We start from the raw sequence: 12,961 nt of genomic DNA, 5'->3' as shown, positions 1-12,961 counted from the left end.
TAGGACTCTTCTGGCTTATCGCCAAGTGGCACAAGTAGCACTACTCCATGGTTGATATTGCCATCACAGGGGTACTATTGGTCGGAGCTCTAGCTTTGGAGATTTATGCAGTCATTTTGTTAATATTCTCTGATTGGACAATGATTTGGCTAATTAAGTGCGGCAGTGGCAAATGGGCAATCCAGTTGTGGCAGAAATTTCCTTGGTTTTTTGAAAAGAAGAAGTGGTCTAAAAAGATGGGGCAAATCGATCTATTGAAAATGGAAGACAAGCATAAAAAATGAAGTAGAATAGTTGGGAGGTTGGGGATTCAAGACAAGTTCTATAGGTACATGCATACGACTAGTGTGTGTATCCCTCCGACGCTATACCCCATGATTGTTCAATTTATTCGTAGTGCCGCAGCTACAGACAACCCTATTGACTTTGGGTGGCTTGAGGGGGTTATTGGCTCAATACCTTTTCATGAGCTAGTTTTTGTCATGCACATCATAACAGATATGTGCCACCGTTATGATGATACTAGTAAGTCAGAGTCAGATTTAGAGTCGGTTGCATGCACTTCCGAAAATAGTGAAAATAGTGCTAACTCATGTGGACATGATGATGACAAGGAAACATGCAAAACTCTATCAAATTACATGATGTATCTACTCCTCACCTGCCGTTGGTTGTTGCCTGTTGTTGTATTCGATAGTCAGTTGATACTTGTCATGAACGATGTCAAATTGTTTTCCAGGTATATGAATAAACAAGTTACACGAAGACACATGTTTCCCATGGATATGAGAAGAATCAAAGAGCTGGCAGTTACTCGTGATGAAGAAGGATGCAAAATGGAAAAAATTGAACAGACGTCTGGTTTACTGCAGGGAATATTTTCTGACCTCCGCGATGAAGGTAATAACAAGGTGAGTGGGAAAAATTGAAAAATGTGTGGTTGGCGATGTTATGCTACGTTGCAATTAGTGGTCCAAAAAATTACCATCTTCAACAGCTTAGAGAAGGAGGCAAGCTCCTCAATTTGGTTTGGTTCCTTATACCACAGTCTCATATATTTGACATAGTCAACACCTTCCGTCTAAACAGCTTCTTCAATCAGTGTTTTCAATCAATGCCGCATGTCTGAAGAGCGAGGCCACTATGTAACCAAGGCTCTTAAAAAAAAAAAAATTATTTGTATTGGTAATATTTTATTTTGTCTATTTTGGTTGTTTTAAAAAATTAAAAGATCCCAGTAAATAAAATAAAAAAATGTTCAATACAATAGTAATATTATGTTATTGGTGTCATTGTCTAATAATATCTTGTCATTTATCTTCTCATGTATATTTCGCAATATAGTTATATTTTGAGTAGGTTCACCCTCTACATGTAAGTTTGTTAATAGATAATATCACGTGTCAATGGTGAAACAGTATCATCGTGACACATAATTTTTACTCTATTTTAGTGAACAGTTTTCAAAAATAATTTTTGAGTTTATTGTTTTTTATGTTACTCATTTTTGGTGAATTTTTTCAAACATTTTAAGCACATTTTTTTTTTCTTTCTTTTTAGATTCACTTAATTTAGTTATACTTAAAAGTAAAAATATTTGTGATTTTTTTTATATAAAAAATTGACTAAATATATAAAAAAAAATCCAGGTCATATTTCACAATATATATATATATATATATATATATATATATATATTTAAGTGCATCTAAAAAAATTACTAATATATATATATATATATATATATATAATTCACTAAGACTGACAAAACACAAAATAAAATTAAAAAAAAAAAATTAAAAGCTACTTTTAAAACTTTAGAACCTAATTCACTAAGACTGACAAAACACAAAATAAAATTAAAAAAAAAATTAAAAGCTACTTTTAAAACTTTAGAACCAAACGCAATAAAGGTTATTTAGTTTAAAAGTTGTTTTTTGTTTTTAAATTTTGTAAAACTTAATTTATAAAGTCATCTCATTCATCAAAATTGCTGAAGTTGCCACTCTTGTCTAATCCCTTGCATTAGTAATTTGTAGAGGCGACAAATAGGCGGGTTAAAACGGGTTAGGTAATAAAATAATTCAACCCAATTTGCCCAGTTATTGGTTGGGTTTAAATGGATTGGGTTAAATTGAGTGTGAGTTGGACAAATCAATCCGACTAATTTGTTTCCTTTAATGAACTTATTTTCTAATAGATTCAAGTTTTAAAAATAATATAATTTGGTGCCAAACAAAAAATGTCATAAATAGTTTTTAAAAAATTACATACATATATGTATACATCCTGTTATTTCAAACAAAAAAAAAAAAAGTCTGAATCTAAACACACACACACACACACACAGATATATATATATATATATATATATATATATATATATATATATATATATATATATATATATATATATATATATTGTGTTTCCATATGTATAGCTTAGCGGGTGGCACACGCATTGCATGTACAATTCAAATAAGAATAAAAACCAATAATAAAGAAATTAATATTATAATATGTACATTGCCCAAATGGTGAGATTTCTTATTGAAACAAAAGATCTTGGGTTCAAACCTTTTTTAGCACTGCATGTAATTTTTGTTTTAGGATAGGAAAAAAATGCCTCGTGACATGAAGAGATGGCTTAGACACCAAGTTCAGCCTTTACTTAACAATAGTGTATGTTTTTAGGATAGAAAAAAATACCACATGACATGAAGGAAAAGAGAGAAAGAATGAAAAGATTTTATTTAACAAAATGAATCACACCTTTAGTAGACTTAGGCCTGGCTGCATTGTCACTGTCTGGAAGCAGTGCATTGTCACTTGAGCTGCTTGAGCTACACTTGTCATTTTGTTTTTAGGATAGACAAAAAAGCCACGTGGCATGAGGAGAAGGCTTAGACACCAAGTTCAGTCATCACTTAACAATAGTATGCTTTTAGGATAGAAAAAAAATGCCATGTGGCATGAGGAGAAGACTTAGACACCAAGTTCAGCCTTCACTTAATAATATGTAGTTACACAAAGAGACACAAGACTTGAATCAATGACTGTTGATTAATAAAATAAAAAATACTTTCACCACTTAAATAATATTAAAAATATGTTTAAAATTCAAGATTAAAATTTATATTTTAAACACACCCATCAAGTGGGTTGACATCATAGTTCTAAATATCGGTCGGTACGGTACGTACCGGCCGATTCGTACCGGAAAATCAGAGGATCGAGTCGGATATGGGCCGATATATCGGTGAGACTGAAATTCACGTCCGTAGCGTCCGATTCGCGGTTCGTATCGGCTTGAATCCGATACACGAAGCGATACATGCCGATACATGCTGGTACAGTGAAGATTGAAGCAGAGAATCAGATGAAGAAGATTGAATCAGAGAACCAGATGAAGACGAAGAAAGAAAAGCAAAAGAACTTAGATTCGAGATAAAGAAGGTGAGATTTGAAGGTAATGAAAAGAGGAAGATTAAGACGAAGACAGAACCATATCTTCCATTGAAGGATCTTCAAGCTTGTTAGAGTTCTTTGAAGGTCTGATACGACTCTGAAGTTCTAATCTCGAATTTCACAAATTAATTACTAAAAACACAATTTCAATAAACTAAAAATACAATTTTTTACACAGATTCTCACCTTGCTTTCATTTCCTCACAAAATCGAAGATAGAAATTCAAATCAATATATATATACGTAGTTTATATATATATATATATATATAGAGAGAGAGAGAGAGAGAGTTCTGGGCTATATAGAGGTGAGAGGTGAGCGTGAGTGAAAGGTATGAAGTCTGAGGAAAAAGAGAGGTGAGGGGAAGAGGTCAGTGGCCTCCTGACATTTTGGTCTAGTTAATATAGACCAGTTGTTTTAATCAATAGAGACTAGTTGTTTTATTATATTGATGAATCTAACTAGAATTAATTTTAAATTAGAGTTAATTCTAAATTGGTTACAACTGTTACTTAATTTTTTTTTTCTTTTTTTTTGAACTCATGTTTTGTGCACCATACAATGTTCACGTTTTTATTTTTTCTATTTATTTGTTCACATTAATTTTTTTATTAAAAGTTTAATATATGTCAAAAAAAAAAAAAACTCAAGATTAAAACGTATATCATTTAGTTGAAAAAATGGGTTAAAAGTGCTCTTATATATCAAAATTTTGATTAAAATGTGACAAATTAAGGTTAAAAGAGTCAAAAAATATATAAAATTGAGTTTCAGAGAGATTGCTAATGATTTTTAAAATTTCACAGTCGCGACACCCGATTCCCGATACGTACCGGCCGATACTACCGATACCGATACTCCGCGATCGATACCGTTACACTACCCGATACCGTGATTTAGAACTATGGTTGACATCCCTAGTATATATAGATGCATGCAAATAGAGCTAGAAGTAGTTGAAAAAAACAATTCAAAAATCCAAGTTAGAGGGAGAGATAAATATTGTTCAAAGAGTTTTGTTGCCAAACACATTATATTGAAATAATCAGAAGCAAACCATCTAAAAAAAAAAAGTTAGAGAGACAGAGATGCAGTGGGTTATAGATAATTTGTTTTGTTTGGCTGTAGTTTCATGCCATCTAAAAAAAAAAAAAAGTTAGAGAGAGATTTTTAAAATGTGCAACATGTCTAATTATTTGGTTTCAATTTTATAATTAATTTTATAATTTTTTTTTGAAAATTAAAATTAATTTGACAAATTTGAAATCAAAAAAACATTTTTACCCCCAAAAAAGTAAAATTATACGAAAATGATAAGTGGTTTTAATTAATTTTTTCACCAAATTAGTATTTAGTTTTCTCCAATTTTTTCATTAAAAAAAAGGTTTTAAAAATGATATCAAACTTATATGTGTTTGAGTTTATTATAAATATTAAATATACTAAAATATTATGTCAATTACGTAATATTTTAATTTCGTGAGGTGGTTTTTCTAGCGGAATATTTAATCTTGCATCCCTCTCCAACTTTTAGTAATGAGAAAGGTTCACAATATATATATATATATATATATATATATATATATATATATATATATATATTTTTAAACCGTTCCTCACCCATTTATGAGTATGTATCTCACTCACACCCACTCTCTCATTCTCTACCCTCTCTCTCTCATTTGAACTCCCTCAATGGTGGCTCCGATAAAAAAATCGCAAGGTGTGGGTTTTGTCGGAACCCATGTCTCCGATAAAAAATCGAGAGGTGTGTGTTTCTCAGCATGTGCAATATAAGATGCATTAGCACTACCTTGGTTATTCATCGAAGTTCCATTTTGTTCATCGTTCAGATCAAAGGATGGCCTAGATTGAAGTCCGTTCCCATGATAACAGAAGGACAAACGTTGCCAATTTTTAAGGAAGATGGGTAGTTGTTGTGCATAAAGCATAATAGTCATTGCTGTGCAGCTAATTACGCTCACTTTGGGCCTTATTTTGATAAGTCAAATCATTCAATTTTAGGGTGTATCGAGTAGAACATACTTCAAAAAATTTAAATTAATCGGATATCAGTAGCCCTTTTATCTAAGTACATTTGTATTCAATTTTCTATAAAAAAAAAAATTAAATTCACCATTCATTTTTTAAAATACAAATGCAATTAAACGAACAATCATCAAAGTCTGATCAATTTGATTTTTTTATAGATATATTCTATTTGATAGACTCTAAAATATGAACAATTCAGATTATTGAAATATGACCCATAATAGACTCCATTGACCGCACAACGGTGACCCTATGCATAAAGCACACAAATCACCCCAAATTCAAATTTAAACACCATGGCTAGTTAAATTTTGTTTTGTTGTATTTCCAATCTATTAAATTGTATACTTTTTTATTTTTATTTTTATTTTTATGCACTTCGTTTGTACATATGAATGTAATGAACTAGCAAGTAATTTGTTCTCCCTTTCTCTAAATCAGACCGGAAGCAAGTAGTTTGTTCTATCCTCACTTTTTTTATAAACCGCAGTGTAAGCAAGTAATTTATTCTCTTCTTTATGGTCCTTTCATATTGATATACTTTGGTACTACATAGAGAAACTGATTGGCCTACAACTGATCGGTCCGGTCATCACAGTCAAGCACCCGGCCGGCCGACTCATGTCTTAGGCCATTCAAACAATGGCTTTAGTTCCCATCTTGGATGAGTCTCCAAAATTTTCTTCGTCCAAAAGCCTAATAATTAAAAAATTATAAAAAAAAAATGTCATTTTTTAAAGATCCAACAAAAAAATACTTCCCTTACCCACAAGACCAAAAGGATCCGCTTGATTTGATTTTGAAATCAATTTTCAAAAATAAATTTTATTAAAAAGTTTTCAAAATTTAAAATTTTATTTGGTTATATATATTAAAAATAGTTTTGTAATTAGAGTTCTATAATTTGAGATGATTTGTAATTTTTTTTTTTTGTAGATGAATAAATGTGTGCAAGAGAAAAAATGATTGATTGATGTATAGGATATGAGAGAGAGAGAGAGAGAGAGAGAGAGAGAGAGAGAGAGAGAGAGAATAATTAATTGATATGTATGATGTGAGAGAAGGAGAGAGGAAATAGAAAAATTGATTAAAAACAATTTTGAAAAAATTATAAAATCAAACAAATTTTTGTTTTGAGCTCTCAAAAATTGATTTGAAAGTGAAACAAGCCCTAAGAAATTCATTTTTTTAGGAAAATGTTTCGTAGCTCAAATTTTGTGGCTCAAAAGTGGCTCAAATGGCCAAAACGATGTCGTTTTGGCCATTTTTATGTTGTTCTGTACTCAAAACGACGTCGTTTTGGCCATTTGAGCCACAAAATTTGAGCTACGTAGCATTGTCGATTTTTTTATCAAGTCCCAGCCAAATAATCTCTGTCCAAAGGTCTTCAATTGTAAAAATTGAGAAAAATCTTCTTTATCAAGGGGCCCAAAAAAGAATTTTATTCTTTGAGTAATGATAAATAAATAAATAAATAAACAAACCTCATTTTCTGAGGGATTAATAAATAAAAACTTCATATTCACAGTTCAACGAAAAAAATCATTATCCAAAAGTGCTTCCAATATTAAAGCTTAGAATTTTAATTACAAGAAAGGCAAATTGTGACAATAATCTCTGTACTTTGGTCTTTATGTCATTTTAGTTATTATAATTTTAATTGATTTGTTTTTGATTATGAATTTATGATTTTGCTTTAATTTTTATGAAAAATATGCATATTTGACAAGTTGGTTAAAAGCCAACTTTTTGACTTTTTTAGATCACATTACTCCGATATTTTTTTGTAAATTTTTTCAAAAAAAATTAAAAAACTAAAAATCTCTAACTTTTCACTGACTTCTCAAAAAGCTAGCTTTAATTTTTATTAATTCCACCAAGTCCTCGTTAATTCCAAAAAGTTGGCTTTTGATTAATTCCACCACGTCCTCGTTATTTGTTATTTTGATTTTGTTGAGCTTCATGTAATTTTTTAAAAATGCTTGTTTTGTTATTGATTTTGAATGACATTATTGTAGGGATTAAAATTTAACAAATCACATACTTTGAGAACATAAATGGAACAACTAAAAATTAGGACTAAAATAGTGTAATATCCTTTGAAGGTCATTAGTGTAGTTAACCCTTTTTAAATTACATTTTTTCTCAAAACATTGAGTAGCTTGAATTAACAATAATAACATAAAGAACAACAAATAAACTCCTAGAGATGGAAAGAGATACTCAAAACGACTGCAAGGCGAATAGGACCCTTAAGCAGGTGGAAAGTATCGAACTCTTGACCTCTTAGTATGGTGCAAGAGCTCTAGTCAATGGGCTAAATTCCGTTAAATGTCAAGTGTAGGACAAATGTTGCCAAATTTCAAATGCCATATGGCTGGTTAAATTCGTTTTTGTTTTCTAAACTAGATTGCAAGCTAGTAAATTGTTTTATTTTTATTTTTCTTTTTCTTTTTTCGTCGGCACTCTCTAGTGTTCTTGTCCTGAACAAGAAAAGAATCTTCATCAAAAGTAATAGTGCAATTGTTATCTATTGCCAACTGATGGACTGAAAGCAAGTTGGATAAAAGAGTAGGTACATGAAGCATGTTGGTGAGATGAAATGGGAAAAGAGTAGAAAGAAGTCCATTACCGGTGTGAGCAATAGGCAGAGTAGTACCATCACCAATAGCTACCCGATCATGGCCTTGATAAGGCTGATAAAATGAAAGATTGCTGAGATCATTTGTCATATGACTAGTAGCTCCGGAATCAAGAAACCAATTTGAATCAGACTGCTGTGAGCCTGAGTTTGAAGTAGAGGCAACATAGGCTTTAGTATTAGCTGTAGGTGAGACTGAGGTAGGTGAGAGGGCTGTGATGGCTGAAAAGAGGAATCAAGTTTGTACCCACAATCTAGGGCTGTGGGTTGCAATTTCCTCTTGGTATTCTTCTTTCTAAGCAAATGTTGCTACCCAGCTCTCCTCCTTATAATCTTCTCACTACCCGTGACTCGAAATCGCTTCGCCGAAGCCTAAAAACACCCCCAAAAAACAAATCAAATAAGTACACAATTCCTCAATTACCTAGAAAACACACAGAGATAGAGAGAAAGACCTTGTGGGTTTTCATTTTGTACCCTTTTGCAGAGATGACGGTGAGAGATTGGGGGATTTGAGTGGGAAAGGTGAGACGAGGAAGGATTGGGGAGAAGCCAGGTAAGGTGTGTGAGGAACTGAGGTTGAGTGAGGATTTCTTGGTGAATTGTGAGAGTCGAACAATGGTAGGAGAGGTACGAAGACTAGTAGTAGAAGAGCGAGCAATTGGGGGTGAGACTTTGAAAGCAAAAGAGAAGGTTGTTGAGGATGACGCCATTGTAGCTTTCTCTCTGCTATTTCTTGTTTTGGTTGAGAGGAAGGACCGACCTCTTCTAGTAGTTTGTTTACTGGGTGTGAGGATAATGAATGGTTGCGTTGTGTTCTGTGCTATGAAATGGATAAATTTTAGAGACCCAAACTTGTGTGTTATAGAAATTGAAAATGATATATAAAATTATTTTTTAAACTTAATTTTTAAATTTAATAATGTGTAATGAAGGTGATATAATTGGTTAATGATTGAGAAGATATGAGAAAGAAGGTTACTTTAGATATTCTAATTGATTGTCATATCATTAAATTTGAAAATTGAGCCTAATTTTTAGATTTGTATAATAATGTCTGAAACGGAAATAGATCTATTTTGAAAAGTTAGTTAAAAGTGAATTTTTTAAATTTTTTGGTTTTCTTTATCACATTTCCTATATATTTTTGGAGAATTTTTTTTAAGGTCCCCGGTATTAAGATTTTATAGCATAAAAGACACTCAATATTTTCATGATGTTTAAGGTCCCTCAACATCTATCCAGAGAAAATTTGATCTAGATAATTTCTCTGGACAAATCACTGAGAAAATTCTAAATTTCTCACCACCTTATGAGAACCAGATACATTCATAAAGATTTTAAGCAGCCAGTTGGAATTATCAAGTGCATATTGATTGGACTAAATAATAAAAATGTGAAATACTAGTGACGTAGTTTGGTTGGAGGCTCCAACAACTACAATCAAAGATGAACCCAATTAACACTTGGATCATGACCAAAATATGAAAGAATCAGATTTTAAGACTGGATTCTGAAAAATCCAGCAAACAGGCTCAAATCTCACGAACTATGGGGCATAAAACAAAGTCCTAGGAAGTAACAAAGCAATGCTAAAACAAAATACCAAAATCTGATATTTCAATTTCTCAAAAACCTCCCCAAAACAAAGATTACAGCCCTACATATAATAGCTAAGGAGGTTACTTCATGATGAAGCACTCAGGAATAGAAAAACTACAAAATAAAAATACGACTACGAGTGGCAATACTTCACATCTTCCTACCTAGTGCAATGCGTGTTGAATCAAACTAGTAACAGAAAAAAAGAACAAACCATTAAAACAAGCCTCTTAGAAATTTCCACCCATTACAAGCCTACTTTTTAAATACAAGCCTACTTTTTAAATTTTAAAATGACTAATGAAGCAGAATAAGTTTTAAACTTTGACTGCAAGACAGGTTACATCCTCACAAGAGATAAATACTGTGGAGCATGTTCAAGAAGATATGTCTATGTACATATATAGTCTGCAAATGGCATGAAAGATGAAACCTATTATCATATCCCACCAATATTAGGTATACCACGTTTGCTACCAATAGCATCTAGCTCATCAATGAAAATGATAGAAGGTGCAAATGATTTGGCAGTAGCAAAGAGGTCCTTCACACGAGATGCAGCCACACCAACAAACATCAGAGAAAATTCTAAATTTCTCTGAACATATCACAAAGAAAATCTCACCAGATGAATTTCTCTGGATTCAACCAAGAGAAATTTCCCTCTCCACTCCAGAGAAATTTACTCAACCCCAGAGAAAATCCATTCCAACCAGAGAAATTCACTTGTGTTGTCTGCAGTTTGATGGCTTCAGTGATTTGGATGCATATTCACAGAGAAAAGCTCACCAGAGAATTTCTCTGGATTCAACTCAGGGAAATTTTTCTTTCCACTCCAGAGAAATTTACTCAACCCCAGAGAAAATCTCCTCTAACCAAAAAAATTCACTTATGTTGTCTGCAATTTAATGGCTCTAGTGATTTGATCCAACATTATTCTTATACTACAAAAAGAGACTTGATCCAATAACTATATTTATGGCTATATTCATAATGAATTCAACATACAAAGCAATCCTTGGAATTTCTCTGGATTCAAGACCTTGAACATTCAAATTTCTCTACAGTAATTTATCTGGACTAACATCAAATTTCTTTAGATCTTTGGACTAACATCAAAAACCCTTAAACCTTTTTCAAATTTCTCTGGACTAATATTCAAATTTATTTGGATCTCTGGACTAACATCAAAAACCCTTGAACCTTTCACAAATTTCTCTGGACTAATATTCAAATTTCTCTAGACTAACATCAAATTTCTCTGGATCAACATTCAAATCCCTCGATCTCTGGACTAAAATCAAATTTCTCTGAATAGTACCCCACGAGGCTTGCCCTTCGTTTTCATTTTTATGTCCCTCCAAAACGACTCTTGGTCCAACTTTATAGCCAGCAAATATTTTGCTAGTTAACCAGCTGTAACCCATTTGGTAGAGACCTAAAAACAAGAGATAGAAGAAGAGAGGATTCACATTCCACACCTCTCTCTCTCTCTCTCTCTCGCTATCTCTGTGTGTGTTTTTGTGGTGAATTTCTTGTTTGGTTTGCGAATGGATTACTGGTCTTCTTCTCTCACCGTCGATGATGAATTTGAGAAACTTGTTCTTCGTATGAACCCACCAAGGTACTACTTCAATTCTCATCTTTCTTGTTTTTCTTCAATTGGGTTGTTCTCTGTTGTTGAAATCGAAATGGATTGTGATGTTTTGCAAATTCTTTTTGTTTTCTTGCTTGTTAAAGATTGAAAAATTGTTGTGGTTTTGACAATTGGGTCTGTTGAATTGAGTGATATTCTGAGAGGGAGAGAAGAGAGAGAGACAGAGAGAGAGAGAGAGAGAGAGAGAGAGGTGTAGGTTTGAAGTCGTGAGGTATATCAAATTTCTTTGTAATACATGGGTGTGGGGTTAAGGGACCTTAGACATCGTAAAAAATATTGTGGATCTCTTCCATTACTAAAAATGGGAGAGGGACCTCGGATTAATTTTCCCTATATTTTTTTACACGTATTTTTTTAAAAAGTAAAAATAAAAATAAAAGAAAAAAACAACTTTTAACTTACTTCTTAAAATAGACCATAATCACATAAATAAAAATAAAAATAATTCATCCACTAAAAATGGTTACATCGGTGTTTTTGTCATTTTCAACCTTGTTTTTGTTTGAAATAAAATATTCTAAAATTTATATTATTTTGTAAATATATTGTTAGTATAAGCAGAGTGTTTTTACTTTTTATTTTTTATTTTTTTTATTTAGGTGTTTTGACTTAGTTAGCAATATTACATATTTAAAATAAAAAAAAATACTTAAAAAAAAGAGAGAGTATAATCATCATTCCATCAACTCCAAATCTACCTCATAAATCTTACATTTTGGGGTAATTTTTTAAATAAAATTTCATGATAACTAACATTTTTCTGGCATGTTTGTTTCAATGACTTACATTTTGTGTTTTGCTCAAAACACAATTGTAACTTGGTTCACTTAAAAGCATACATAGTCAAAATATTTGTGTATGTTAGAGTAAAATGATAATAGAAAGGAAATATTTTTCTGATTTTATATCCACTTAGTTTACATATATTTAAAATGTTTCACATTTTTTTTTTATAAAATTACTTAATAATGAAAAATATATTAAAAAAATAAAATTCACCTAATTTAAAAACTAATACAAGGCTGGGTCTTTGAGTTAAGGTTTGTGTGCTTGAGCAATTGAGTTTTGAAAACGTGCTTGTAAAAATCTCAACCAAACAAGTTTTGAGTTTTACAACTTGAATTTAAAAAGAGTTTTAAAATATGTTTTATAAAATCCAAATAAGTTTTAGGTTTTAAATTTTGAAAAAGTGATTCAAAACATTCTCACCCTACTTTATTTCAAAAACACTCTTTTAGTTGTTTTTATTATACATAAAAAAGAAATTTATTTGAAATAAAATAGAATGACAATAGTAACTATTCATAATAAGGACAAAAAAAGAATACATTTGGAACAAAATGGAGTGTAAATAGCAACTCCCCCCCAAAAAAAATATTCTTAATATACTTTAATATTTCTATGATTGTATTTATTCACTTTCTAAATTAACAAATATTTAAAAATTATACTCTACGTTTCATTATTATTATTATTATTATTTTCTAAATTAACAAGTTCCCTCCAAAGGTAGATCTTACTAATTTAACAACTAATCACTA

General features: G+C 31.4%; 1 long non-coding RNA gene across 1 annotated transcript; it reads right to left on the bottom strand.

The window, feature by feature from the left end:
• Window positions 1-7,733: 7,733 nt before the first annotated feature.
• On the bottom strand, window positions 7,734-8,973 carry LOC145814419 (uncharacterized). The gene is made up of 2 exons (XR_014357693.1): window positions 8,617-8,973; window positions 7,734-8,533 (listed from the first exon to the last, which is right to left on the bottom strand). It is a non-coding gene; the product is annotated as an uncharacterized LOC145814419 (long non-coding RNA).
• Window positions 8,974-12,961: the final 3,988 nt, after the last annotated feature.

Source organism: Camellia sinensis, unplaced genomic scaffold (genome assembly GCF_055761805.1).
Source record: "Camellia sinensis isolate YWXY unplaced genomic scaffold, ASM5576180v1 Unanchor10, whole genome shotgun sequence".
Lineage (NCBI taxonomy): Eukaryota > Viridiplantae > Streptophyta > Magnoliopsida > Ericales > Theaceae > Camellia > Camellia sinensis.
The sequence above is the reverse complement of the archived record's forward strand: the minus strand, read 5'-3'. Positions and strand labels throughout refer to the sequence as shown.